This window comes from Hesperophylax consimilis, chromosome 18, assembly GCF_061612785.1.
Source record: "Hesperophylax consimilis isolate HC1 chromosome 18, BYU_Hcon_1.0, whole genome shotgun sequence".
In the NCBI taxonomy this organism is placed as follows: Eukaryota; Metazoa; Arthropoda; class Insecta; order Trichoptera; family Limnephilidae; genus Hesperophylax; species Hesperophylax consimilis.
In genome coordinates this window covers 26,149,068-26,160,421 of record NC_142853.1, presented here as the reverse complement: position 1 = coordinate 26,160,421, position 11,354 = coordinate 26,149,068, and the positions used below count along the sequence as shown (strand labels likewise).

The window sequence follows — 11,354 nt, the reverse complement described above, 5'->3', positions numbered from 1 at the left end:
TATTTTTATTTCTTATTAATTTCTTTTCTAATTCTCTAATTTATTTTATTTTCTTTTCTTTCATTTGTTTCATCTTTTATACTTTTTATTTCTTTCCTTTCTATTTATGGTTTAAATTTCCTAATATATATTTTTTAAATTACTGCCACCTCGGATCTGGCTCAGTCTAGTGAGGTGGTTTATACCTATAAAAAAATATTTATATCTACACGGAGAAAAATGAGTATTGCTAATTTATTAAGTCAATTCAAATTTTGGTAATCCTGTTAAAAACGGGATTGCAGGCCGTTTCCTAATAAACTTTTAGTAAATTATTAATACATCGGAACACGTGTTTATGCACCAGCGTTTTCCTTGATAGTATATAATGACGAAATGAGAAAATATTAGGATTTTATGAACACGTGTTCCGACATCTTGATAATACATTGGTATTTTGAGGGCGGTTAAGGGCTCTCAATCCTGTGTTTAACCGGATTATGAATAATTTTTCGGATTAATACTAATTTTTCTCCGTGTAGCTTTGATAAGAAATAATAATATTTTATTGTTGGCATTTTTCGATTGCTATTAATCGTGTAGGAAATTGTGCTTTTTACTTGATTCTAATCAAGAAAAAAACAGATTTAAAATTGAAAAAAATAAACAGGCGTTTAATATTTAACATACACATGAAATCGTGTGAATGTTTTTAAAAGCAAAAAAGTTTATTTTAACAAAAGGAAACACATTTTAGCCGATTTCGTAAAAAAAGTTACGGTTATTTTGAAGCGCTGAAAACAGAATTCTCATTATTAATACTAAGGACTCGCTCATTGGGTAGATTTCAGTATCAGCTGAAAACAAAACATAATCATGCCGAGCAAACAAAGATGAAAGTTTTGTTTTAATGAGTACTCCGGTGTAAATGATTGCTCCGCTATTTAGTGGCTAATTACTGGCGCATTATCTGCGAATGGATGTGTTTGTGTTCTGCGTTGTTGTGGTCCTGAAGTGGGTGCTGTACACCTCCACCTCCACCTCCACATCCCCCAGTCTCCACTGCTGCCTACATCTACTACCCTAATGACCCACACAAAGGGGTGAAGTGCAAAACACATTTTACTTAACACATTGTGAGGGTTAATTCTTCTCACCAAGGGGAGAGCTACTAACGAACTTGAAATTTCGATGTACGACAAACATAATATATCGGTACGAGTTTAAGTTACTGTTCCAACTTAGATTCAACTATTTGTTTTTCGATTTTGTTTTCGTTAATGAATGAATGCAAATATTGCTAGCGGAAATTAATCCACTTCCCGACATCCGATCAAGCTGAAACTCAGCTTGATCGGATGTCAGACAGACAGACTCGTTGTCAATGACAAAGCATTATTTTGGTGGTAATCACGTACACACTCGGACATACCATATGCATTTCTCTGAAATCGGACAACATCATTAGCAGTTAATGTACGAAATAAATGTCGACATTTGGTGAGTTTAATAGAGTTGTCGACTTCAGTTCCTGGATAGGAAGGTGAAATCCTCTGTTAAATTAAAATAAATGTTTATAGTGAGGATAAATATCTATTTTACTGGTTGATTTTTGGTGGCAATCATGAACACACACGCGGATATATACGTATTTCTCTGAAATTGGATGAAATTACAGTAGTTAAATATACGATATAAATGTCGGTCCTACCCAATCGGGGTTTGGCGCAATTGTTAGCCTCTGGGGAGGAGGATTTAATCCTCAGTCAAACCAATTTCTTTCTTTGCGGATAAAATATGACGTCGCGACAGCTTTTTTACCAGCTCCATAGATTTGTTTCAAAGCTCAGTATGTGATGATGTAAAAGACACTACGAACTGAAAGTAATCTAGTAGCGTTGACCTTAAAAATTCAGTTAGGAAGAGCTGCACAATTTTAAGTTCGCCATACCGAACCGTTCTAGGGATTTTCTTGTTTTTGCAAGAAATTAATACGTAGATATATTTACGGTTTATACGTTTGTTATTTACGCCAGCTGTCAATTTTTAGATAACAGCGAATTTAAGAAAAGGACACTACTTAGGTTTTAAAATAAACACGCCCAAGGAGATATAGAATAATGTAATATAAATATGTAGACCTCAAAACAGGTATAGTATTCAAAATTGAGGTAGTACTCTACTTGTAACTTTTGTCCATAAAAATAATTAAAAAATGACATTTGAGAAAATGTTTTCAATTAATGAAATATATGGGTTTTTAAGTCACAGAGTTCAGATATCACGGAGAAAAATGATCCTGTTAAAAAAGCACACCAATTTCATGATAAAATGTTAGTTATTCAGAATATATCGAAAATATCAAGAGGGAAAGCGATAATATCAATAACTTGTGTTCCGCTGTCTTCATAAAACATTCGCTTTAACTGATACTCTATTATGAACTCTGTCAATTCATTCGTTAAAGATCTGCAATCCCGTTTTTAACAGGAAAATCAATAATTTGTTCAATCGGTTATGAATTACAAAATGAAAATGAGTTTAAATAAATGATTCAGGCAAGTCTCAGGACAACAAGGATACAATTTACGCAATGAATATGCTTTCCATGAATGAAAAACGAAGTAGATCTCGAAGCAGAAAAGTACAGTTTTATTAAAAGAAATAATATTTAAAAACACGATTGAGGAAATAGCTTTTCGTCAAAATTAGCTTTAAGAGTAAATGGCCCACCCTTTGGAGCTTTGCTTCACAACCAAACAACAAGTATAGTAGATAAGTAGAATGATATTAGCTACAGTGCTGAACTTTGCGGGCTTATTATGTTATAAGCCATCCATCGCAAGCTTAAACGTAGTTAACTTAAAAGCTTGTAGAAGGGAGCTTCCATTGTGACGCCGGCGCCTGTTGGGGTCCTGTTTTATTATGACATTTCGACCTTTAAAGTACAGCTAGACTGCTCTGCTAGAGTGTGTTCCGAACACCGAAGAGAAGATGCAGATGTGACATTAACTGCTCCCAACTATGGCATCTCACATGGGGATGTTGTGAGACGGTAAGTAGTTTAAGGTCAGGAAGTACCTGACTAATTAGATCTGGTCATAGAACACAACTAAAGCAATTTCAAAGAACGTTTCGATTCCGAATGGCGGTCTTTTACTAGGACGACAGTGAGAGTATCTACCGTTCTCAGCCTCTAAAGGTGCGGAGACGACAAATGTCAAATGTCAATGTGTTATTGTCATTGACAACGGGCATTGGAGTGATATTGACGGAACTTCATCCACCCGTCAACATTTTCGTTCTAGTTGCTTTGTTGACGTCTGCATAAATAGTACCTAAAGTGTGCAAATACATTCACAATATATAGATTTTATTTTCCATAACTCTGGACAATCGCGACATAATACAATTATAAGTACCTAAAGCAAATTTCGTTCCGCTATGAAACTGAATTCGATAGATAGAATCAATGGCGTCAATTGAAAGTTTAAATACATTGTCAATGGCGTCAATTGGAAGATTAAATAATTTGTCAACGGCGTAAATTGAAAGTTTAAATACATTGTCAATGGCGTCAATTGGAAGTTTAAATACATTGTCAATGGCGTCAATTGGAAGTTTAAATACATTGTCAACGGCGTCAATCGGAAGTTTAAATAAATTGTCAACGGCGTCAATTGGAAGTTTAAATACATTGTCAATGGCGTCAATTGAAAGTTTAAATACATTGTCAATGGCTTCAATTGACCAAGTGAATATAATTAGCGATAGCCAATCTCACCAATGATGTAAATTGAAGTAACTATTTACAATTGATTGATCGACTCCGGAGCGCACTTGAAAATGTAATCAATTTCACTGTTTCATTTCTGGGACCTAGGAGTCTTAAGATGTTGAAATCTAAATTGGCGCAACCAATTTTCTTTTAAATCGATATAGATCACACCTCTAGGGATTATTTTTTCAGTGGCCTCAACCTCCAGAAATATGCTGCCGTTTTGAGTATGGCAGATTGCTGGTGGATGGTTATACAAAATATGAAACACGCCGATTGTATATTTAAGTGCCCATAAAGCTTTGCCCTTTGCAGGTTAACTTCCGTAGGAGCGACTTTGCCTTTGTCAGGAATGCAAATTTTCGGAAGGAAATCATTATTATTATTACTCTGTTTTAGGAGACATCGTGCTTAGATGTTTATGGAACTTACAGTGTCACAACAGTACTGTACAAGGCGGGATATTGTATCCATGGCTTTCTGACAAACTCTTAAGCGAACTGAAATAGAGGAGAAATAAAAGCACTTGAATTAATTTGACATATTAATTTGCCTTATTACTCTAGTCAGAATGTATTCAAGCCATATCAGAATAGGTTATTCAGCGTATTGAGAGAAGTATTGACGTACTTTAACTGTTGATTCCTGAAATTATTTGGAGAAAAAAATCCTAAAAAAAATATCACCGGAGACCAAAATGTTAGCTACATTTTTACTCCAAATAACCTCAGAAATCACTTGTTACAAGTAAGTTAGGTATTTCTCTTAACACTTTGTATAATAAACGTGGGCATAAATACGTATAATACTAATAGATTTAATAGATGTGCAATATAAGGTATGCATTGATAAGGTTCAGATTTACGGGTAAAAATTGTAAAAAATGAAAAATATGATTCTCCATGGTGAAATAAACAAAACAGATTATATTGCAGAAGGCAAAATAAATGATTTGAAAAAAAAAATAAATTATTATGTACACTGAGGAACACGGTTAGAAAAATTCCTTAGTGTGATATTGAGAATGTACTTGATGTGCACACTGCACAATGCAATTTGATAACGGTATAAACAAGTGAAAAATTCTGTTTGACAATAAGCAGGAACGTAAAAGAATAAACTCAAATTGAATGAATTGGTATTTCATAATAATAATAATAACATGGCATTTACATAGCGCAGTTTAGTGTCATTTCACTTCAAGTGCGCTTAACTACTCGTATAACAAACTTAAAAAATGGTAATTCAGTATTTGTGGTTCTTAAAATTATTCCTACAGTGTGCCTTACCAAATACAGATCTAATATTATATCACTAAATACACTGTTTATACAAAGTGATGACAAAATTTAGAATAATAATAACAGTAGTTCAGGACAAAACAAGAATATTAAAACTAAAACATAATATAAAACAGGAGGCAGTTTGTGATCAGAAATGAGAATTTTCTGAGCAGTCACTTTAAAAAGGTACAATAAGGAGACAACCGAAACCAAACAATTACCGAAAGTTTTAGAATATGGCTTATTATAAAATATTGAAAAGAAGTTAAAATTTATGAATGGTAAGATTTTTTAAATAATTTTGTTTTTTAAGCCCGTTTAAATTATGTTCAAAGTTCACACAGTAACGAGAACATACCATTAGAGGATGATGCGCAGTGATTACTTCATACGGGTCCACACAAAGCGAAACATTTTACAGTCGTGTAACACTTTCTACAAATCGAAGAAATAGTTCCAGAAATCCCCACTAGCTTGGAAATAGTTGAGGAACAACCCATCCACTGCGAAATTTACGAAATCAGAAACTGGGACACTTATCAAACTCTCGAAGTAAGATAGGACTTGGGGCGCACTGGACCAAATGAAGGAGGGACTGATCATTCTGGAATTTTAGGAACTAATGAATTACACTGAAAACTAGCTATAACGGGTGATTATAGCCTCGATTGATAACGTGAATTAAGTGTAAAGTTATATTTCAGCTACGCAACTGATCACAGAAAAGGAATGTAATGAAATTGCGATTAGGGAAACGCGGCGGCGTTTTCCCTCCCTCGACGTTCGAAAGTTTCGTTTCTATTGCGTCGGGCAGTTTGTTTTACTATCCAGTTTGGACTGAGATCGTTTGGCTGTGACAGCCGATGTGATCGACCCTATTTTTCCCGTCCCAAATCCGAATACAGATGCGTTCAGATATGTGCAACACAGTTGGCAGAGGAATACTGCGCTGATAGCGCGGAGTAGCTGGCCGCACCGCCGGGTGCTAGGAGCCGGGGGAGATAGTTCGGGCTGTGACGTCGCGGGCAATATCGATGCCAGGCCAACAGATGACTGACATGTTGCGACATTCGGATGGTGCGAATACAAACGAATTGGAAATAATTGACAGGTAATTAACGATATGTATCTTCGAAAATTCTAAATTTAAATGTCAATGTGACAAGTTTAATTATTATGCAAACAGAGGGCGTGGGTGGTGCATAACAAAATACATAGTAAAACAATGATTAGACAAAATTATAAGAAGTGAAATGAAAATAATTGGTTAAGACGGGACCAAATTCTTCCCGATGAAACAGATGACATATTTCACAACCCAATTGTACAGATTTTCAGTGTGGAATTGTTAAGATGTTGCACTCCAAATGCCTTTAAAACTTTAGGCCCCGTCAAAATATAAGACAATACTAATATTGTTTGTTCATTTTCAGACAGAGAAAACTGATTGAAAGGCATGAACAAAAAAAGCCCGAAGCTATTCAAATACAATTTGAAGCCGCGGTGTGAGGGAGAAGTTGTATGAAAAATGACGTTACTTAATTAATTTTTTTATGACATATCCCATTCCTTGTCTCATAAAATATCTAAAAAAATCATGCACCACTTTGAATACATATCATTTCCAAATGTTTTTCACATTAAGGCTGCCAGGCAATTTCCCCTCAACAATGATTTGGCTTCAATGCCGTTCATATAAAATCGTGCTAAATGTGAGGTGTATTATCCCGTTTTATTCAAAACGTTAACGTTACAAACGACAAACTTCATATCATATGTCACAAGTTAAACTAAAGTGACAATCCCAAGTTACCCCACTTGCCTTCGCGATTTCTCTGTCACGGTGACAAATAATACCATTCAGCAAGTGCGGGAAATATGCACGTAATATATTGCATCTCCGACTGTCCGTCGGATGAGACGGGGTGGGGTGAAGGGATGGAAGACTGGGGGGGGGGGGGGGTGGTACCTACCTGACTCATCATCTCCGAGCACCTGCTGAAGATTGATGGTAATACTGCGTACTGCTGAATGGCTGATGGCGGAAGCGGATGCTGACGGGGAAATGAACGAAAGCGCAGAAATTTCCCGAATCGCTTCGAATAATGATTGGAAAATTAAATTCTTAAAAGTAAACTCGCAATAATTGTAGTTACCACTATCATAACATATCCTCTAGGATCTATTGACTTCTGTTCTGTGAGTCCTGTTTTTTATCACTCAAATATATTCGCAATATTATCCAGGATCTATTGACTTCAGCCCTGTTATTTTATTACAAAAATGCATTCGCAATAATTGCAATTCTTAATTATCATTGAATATCCCGAAGGATCAAATGACTTTTGAATTAAGCCCTGTTATTTTATTACAAACATAATTAACGGCGAAAAGGCTAACACGCGCTCTTTATAATCCGTATAAAAAATAAATTGTGAGTGCTAACTCTCTCACTAGATGGCGTCGAGACAAATTGTCTACATTTTTAGGTTATATATTATTTTCTCACCTAAAAATGTAGACAATTTGTCTCGACGCCATCTAGTGAGAGAGTTAGCACTTACAATGCCTTTCTCATATAAAATAAGGTTGGTTGTTTCAGGTGAAAAAATGTAACAAGCAGTAATTGTTGAATGAAACACTAGTATATATTGAATAATTTCTCGGATAAGAGATAAGCCGCCATAGCTCAGTGGTCAGAGCTGTCGACCGGAAATCGAAGGGACACGGGTTCGAGTCCCGTTGGCGTCATGTATCTTTTATCGGGAGATATTTCAATGTGGATGAGTGTTTCAGGCGAATAATTATTGCTTGTAAAATAAACAATATCTACCCATATTGTAAATTCGCACAAATACCATTCAGACTTTGAAAGGATTCTGTGAATAGTTGAAGTTGAAATCGGGAATATCAGATTTGAATTGGCTTGCCTTATTACCTACAAAGAAAATAACTAAAATTTAGGTTACAGCTATGTAAACGTATTTATTTGTGGAAAGATCAAGTATTCAGATACGAAAATAAGATTCTTTCATTTGAGCCAAAAGCTCCTATCAGAGCTCATAGTCTAAGACTGAATAGGCTGCCTTCAGTTCAAAATGTTCCATTGAGATTTTGTTCAGAGATTATTTTTTAGAATCAATATACTCTGCTTTCAGTTGGAATCAATTCAGAAATATTTTTATATTTTAGGATTTTCGTTTTCTACCTTTTGAAGAAATAGAAAAATAAAACTGAAAAAGAAAATACACAAAATTTATGATGACCCGGTTAATGATGATCCCCCGGCAGTTGATTCCCCGACAGATGAATCTCTGGATAGTTGATCTCCCGGACAGATGATCCCCGGACAGTTGACCTCTTTGCTAGTTGATCCCTTAGACACTTGATCCCCCAAAGAATTTTTTTTTCGCTGATGATGTCTTAATTATTCGGTGGTATATCCACTCTGCATACCCTTTCTTAGACACTTAGTTATATTATATGTACGTAGGTTACCTATATCGTATTTTTTGCACACACAAGTACATATGCCGTATTTATTTATTTTGCGGTATATTATCTCTGCATACTCCTTCGGTGAGACGGTATTATTGTAAGCAAACATAATTGTCCAGCGGATTTCTACATGACGCCTGCAGATATAAGTGCCTATATCGACTTTTGTTATAAGGTAACGTTCCGAGAAAGAAAGTACAAAAGAATCCTTTGCGGGATCAACTAGCAGATGGGACAACTATCCCGGGGATCAACTGTCGGGGACTCAGCTGTCGGGGGATCAAGCATCATGGAATCGAAATTGATAATAAAATAATACGTATATTTATATTTTGTCTTTAAAAAGACGAATATTTCCGATTTACTAACATCATAATTAGCGGGAAAAGTCGCTTGAGCATGCATAATGAGAGCTTAGCTAGAAAGAACTGTACCCTTAACGCCTTGGTGGAAAACCGACGCTTAGGACCGTTCGACCACGTAACAGAACAAAACATTATTATTTTATTTAAAAGTGAAATGTTGATAAAACAAACATAAATATTAAATTATTGTAATCACCGAACTTCGTTATAAAAAAGTGACCTTTTCAAAGCAGATATTTCTATCTTATTTCTTAATATTGCGAAATTTTTAAGTACAACATCTGCTTAAATATTGGAATTTACGCAGGGCACGATTTTACCATAAAATTAGATTAATAACAAACGAAAAAAGTTTCCTTCAATTAAATTAATACATTTGAAAAAAAGGGATTCTTCCAAAAATTTGGAAGCTGACAAATGAGAATTGCTCTCGATTTGGAATGTAATCGAATTTCGTATAAATCACTCGGGTTTTCTAGCGCCCTAAAGGTGGGAATAATTTCTCAAACTGAAACGAAATCGATGTTTGATTTCGGAAAAAATGATTTCCTTCCGTTCGTGATGTTTTATTTTTGGATAAATTTGTCATGACACCGACACCCGCCCGCACCCGGACCCTTTCTCTCCCAAATCAATTTGGCGACGAAAATGAAACACTTGGGGACAAATGATTTTTTTCATATTCGACAAGTTTTGTGAAAGGAGAAATAGATTTGATATTGAGATGAAATATTCAGTTTTCGTATAAAAATTCCGGATGAATTCAGTAATTTCCCCGAAAGATTATAAGTGGACCAATAAAAGATCTAACAACTATCATATTATCGAATTAAATGGATATTTCTAGTTGAACTGTCTGATCTAAATTTGTCACGGTAAATTGCTTTGTTAAACTGAAAATCTGACTAGATACAAAGGTAATTGGAATATGTTAATCTCTATAATCTTCCTTACGTAATCTTCCTATGTTGAAAGATATTAACTTATATGTTTCAAACTGCTCTGTAACCTATTCTCGTGGGAGATCCCGTGCACTTTTTTATGCTCCGAAAGCGAGAAATCTACCTCTACAAATGCAAAAAAATTCAAATTTAAGTTTTGAAAAGCTGTTTTTAAAATACTTTTAGAAACGGTCTACAGAGATGGTTTTAAACTCAAATTGTAGCAAATTTAGTCCACTTTGAAAACTTACAACATAGTGATAATCAAAAAGTAGAAAATTTCGTGGTTTTTGTATTTTTGACAATATTGCAGAACGCAACAAATATGTTCGAAAACTTCGATTATTCATTTGGCCAACATCATAAACAACTCGGCAAAAAATCAGAAATAGCGGATTTGACGCAAGGTCTGAGGTACATGGTTCCTGGACTACCATCAGAACCCGCCAATCAAAAGAGCAACATTACTATATATTACTATATAATACGACGCATGTCACAAAATAGTAAAACTGACCCCATGACCTTTTCTTTCTCTTTAACTTTTCTCTATTTCAACTTTTTCTAGCTGTAACATCGTAATGTAATGTAATAATGTCACTTCTTGCGTGTATGTTTGATACAGATTACCTTATTGTGTATGTATTGGCACTATTTTTTTTATGGCAATAGTTTTTTACCATTTCTCATTTACGTGTTATAAATTTGTAATCTCTGTAATATATTGATGTACAACTATTTTATGAAGACCATGAAAAAGAAAAATGTTTACGCTTATTATTTCTGTTCTTAGTTTCTTTTCCTTGTAACCATTACCAGCATTTTCTGGTAGACAAATCTAACAGGTGTTATTTAGATACTCGTTTTATCAAAAATACTTTTATTTAAATTTAAAAGATGTGATGATTTCATTTATTGATGTGATTAGTTTAATTTTTAAAGATGTGATGGTTATGCTAATTTTTATGCATGACAGCTGTTTTACTTTCCAAAGAATTCGCCAAACTGTGTTGAAGAACCGACAAACTACTGAAGATGAATAATAATAATAATTGGATAATTTATTTAGCGCCGTTTTTGTGAAAAATCTATTATAAAAAGATATCTATTTATGAAGTAAGAAAGTACAAATTATAAGAATAGTATACAGTTTTTAAAACTAACAATAGTACAAAAAAAAAATTTTGGAAGTAAAATAAACTCTCAGTATCGTCCTGGCTCATACCACCGTTCAGAATTTAACGTTGTTTGAAATTGCTTCAGCCGTGTTTGGTAACCAGATCTGAATAGCCAGGTGCTTCCCCATTTACCTCTTCCCTATCTCCTTCCCCTCCACACTACCTTCAGCCTCACAACATACCCCAGTTACGATAGCCATAGTCTCACTGGCTCCAGACGATTGGGTGCAGTTGGGACTCTTGTGCGGTTTCATAAATTTAAAAAAAATTGCGTATAAAGTAATAAACAGGTAGGTGCAGGTACTTGTATTTGTTTAGGTACATTCATATCT

General features: G+C 34.7%; 1 protein-coding gene across 10 annotated transcripts in view; it reads right to left on the bottom strand.

The window, feature by feature from the left end:
* LOC149415566 (apoptosis-stimulating of p53 protein 2-like) overlaps nucleotides 1–11,354 on the bottom strand; it is a 693,728-nt gene that overhangs the window by 23,532 nt on the left and 658,842 nt on the right. The gene's annotated exons all lie outside the window — the stretch shown is intronic.